Source organism: Etheostoma spectabile, chromosome 21, assembly GCF_008692095.1.
Source record: "Etheostoma spectabile isolate EspeVRDwgs_2016 chromosome 21, UIUC_Espe_1.0, whole genome shotgun sequence".
In the NCBI taxonomy this organism is placed as follows: Eukaryota; Metazoa; Chordata; class Actinopteri; order Perciformes; family Percidae; genus Etheostoma; species Etheostoma spectabile.
The window spans coordinates 15,572,516-15,575,805 of record NC_045753.1 but is presented as its reverse complement, the minus strand read 5'-3'; the positions used below and the strand labels follow the sequence as shown (position 1 = coordinate 15,575,805).

General features: G+C 42.3%; 1 protein-coding gene across 4 annotated transcripts in view; it reads right to left on the bottom strand.

Annotated features, from left to right (window-relative positions):
* The window catches only part of ctbp2l (C-terminal binding protein 2, like), a 96,729-nt gene that overhangs the window by 45,403 nt on the left and 48,036 nt on the right, over positions 1 to 3,290 (bottom strand). The gene's annotated exons all lie outside the window — the stretch shown is intronic.

Below are 3,290 nucleotides of genomic sequence, written 5' to 3'. Positions count from 1 at the left end.
CAGAAAAAAAACACACCTTTAGGGAGAGGCTCTGTTCCATTCTACAGCAGGGATCATGCTTGTGCTAGGTGCCACGCTTACATTCCAAACTAAGACTGGGGTTAAAGAAATTGGGGTAAAAACACATGGTGGACAATGCCAACAGAATGGAGGAGGGGACGAGACTTGCTAATCCAATGGGGTTGATGCACGCCATCAGCAGGGACAGTCCTCTCGTCCACAACGTTTGCCACAAGGGGATTAGCGTCAAACTAAAACCTGCTTAAATCCACTGGCCCCTCTGACATCACTTGAACCAGATAGTGTACACAGCCAGCATGCTGCTGAGGCCCCTGGATGTGTTTACGGCGTGTAAAGCTACAGTGTTTACGGTGCTTACTGGTTATACTGACCCATTCGTTGGCAGCCGGCGTTCCCCGGGCGTGAATGGATCTTTCCCGAGGGACAGCAGAGGTTGGGGACTGACATGCTTGGTGTAGTGTGTCCCTAGAGAGTGGGGGAGGGGGGCAAAGCCTGTACTACCGAGGGTCAGATTTAATGCGGTGGCTACTAGAAGGAGGCCATAGATGCTCCACTTGAACCATAAAGAATGCATAGCCTCCTCTACTGGGCAACTACATATTCACATATGAAAAAATACACATACAAATGCATGCAAAAACAGAAAAATATGCAAGCATGTGATGTCTTTATTTCTCGCCCACATAAATTATGTTATTAGTATGTTATATCTTATTAAATTACTTGAATTATTCAAAACAATTTACAGACTTTCTTAATTTATTTCAACTTATTATTTAAAATCAGCATGATTCAAGAGATGCAAAAGAAAAATACATCTTCAAAATTGCCATATAATACACAATAAGGCACTGCTATGCTCGCTTCAGAAGTATTTGATTCACAAATGGAATGGGCATGAACAGCACTGGTACAAGTCAAGTTTGATTTCCCCTCACAGAGCTCGCACTTTGCTACTACATACACCAGATGTACAGTACAACAGAGCAGATGTGGCTTATCTGAGAGATAACTGCCGGTGTTTACTTGCCATGACAAGAGCAATGTAAACAAAAAGCAGCGGCAAGAGGAGAAGAAAAGGGAGCTTTGATAAGTGTGTGATGGGAAAAAAGATGATAAGACGGGAGGCTGCCAGCTTTGACTTTACTTTCAGACTGTGTGGGATAGGACAAGGCAGGAGGGGAGGGGGATATGATTGGACTGCACTGGACTGTGACAACTAGATGGCTACCAGCCTGTTTCTATTATGTGTTTTATTTCAGTTTGAAATAGGGAACAGGGGTTTAAAGGAAGAGTTTTTGTAGCAAGTCGCAAGGGACATCATCTGCCTGCTCCTGAAGCTGAGACACAGAGACAGCGTGACTGAGATAGGTTGAATGAGTAACAAGTGACTTCCTATAGTCACACTCATCATGTTGTCCAACTACCTGTCAAGTCAGAGAGGGGAAATGCTATAACAAGCTTGTTTTTCATTTTAAACCTTAAGTGATGCAATCATGACATAATATTACAAATTAAATATAGAACCTCCAAATTGGAGAACATTAAGTAGGTCAAAACAAAAAGAAATCAGAACAGTTTCAGTTTTTTCCTATGGCCCTAAACGGTCCAGTATGATGCACATCTGAAGGATGGTTTCTTTCATTAGAGGTAAAGCATACCTAGCAATTTCCTTCCAGTGATTTCTCAGTGCTGTCCTCCCAGGTCTGAATATCCCTGTGCTATTTTGTCGGCTGTAAAACACACCATTAATCACTGTGTTGTATCTCTCTACGGAGATCGCCGGCAATAACTTCTTTTAATAAGCTCCGCCAAGGGCCGTGTGTCACTCAGATCCCCGCTTCCTGACAAAATATTAATAACAATAATAAACATCTCAAGTACGGTCAGGCCACTGTTGCTAAAACTGAAACGAGGATATGGCACATCATATCTCCTGACATGCAAATTGCTGCATTTCCCACTATTCATAACCAAGAGAAGCTGGGGTACCATTTTCATCTTGTCTGCATTCTCTGATATGTCTCTCAAGAGAGCTGCTCTATAATTAAGTGAGCATGCTATATTACACTCATCAAGCAACAGGGACCCTGAACTTGCTATCATGAATAATACAATAGAAAAAAAGAAACCCCAAAGTTACACAGTGGATATTTAATGAACAGCATAAAAGACCTCTAGGTACAATGTGTTGAACAGACGTCCAGCAACAGTCATGCCTTCGGAGCAATCTGGCCATCTTTCTAGGGCACAGGACGCTAACGGCGGGACTTGGCAGGCAGCTCAGGCAAAGATAGCTGCAGAATGATTTAGATAGCTGCGACTCTACAACTGCTGATCCATTAAACTTTCATGGGGACTTCATAAATTAAAACCATAACTGGAAGAACTTGAAAATTCTACTCAATTACTGTGATTGTACAGTATATTAAAGTTTTAACGAGCCCCTGGGCATTTTCTCGCTCTAACACAAATACTACGAGGAAAGGGGGGGGGACAAGAAAAGAAAAACACATGGTACCAATTCTGGTTCGATGGCTTTCGGAGGGTTCACATCTGCTGTGTTAGCAGAAGTCCATCCTCCGCCTCTTCTTTTCTTTTAAATTCTTCGTTCTTTTAAATCAAGGCTGAAGACCTTTCTTTTTGATGCTGCCTTTCTTTAATTATGCTCATTTCTTTCTTATGCTGCACTGTAACTTTTATTCTTGTTGTTTATGTGTCCTAATTTCTATTTTGTTTTTAACTGTCATTCATGTGTCTTATTGATTTTAATGCTTATGACTTTAACTGTTTGTACTTGTTTTTATCTGTTTAATGATTTTGTGTAAAGAACACTTTGAAATTGCCCTGTTGCTGAAATGTGCTATACAAATAAAGCTGCCTTGCCTTGCCTTGCCTCTTTACCACCTCACATGTCTGAAGTTTATGATACAGAATGTCACACATTTGCATGCATGGGTGGGAGGAACGTGGGGTTCGCTACTGCAAATATTTTATTAGACTGGAGACCTTTGGTAGACTTGGTGAGGTGCAACTGATTAGAGTTTTGTCTTCCATTGTTGCGGTCTGGTTTGTTCCCTCTTTGCCTTGTGCGCAACACCGTACTCCGCCTGCCTATCATTATCAAGCCAGTGGCCCATACTGCATCACAGATGGGGCAGACAGAAGGAAGAGACGACAGCCCGCTTGCTTTTTGGAGAGATGAAGAGTGTGCAGCTGAGTGGTAGAAGAGGGAGGGAGGACGGGAGAGAGAGAGAGAGAGAGAGAGA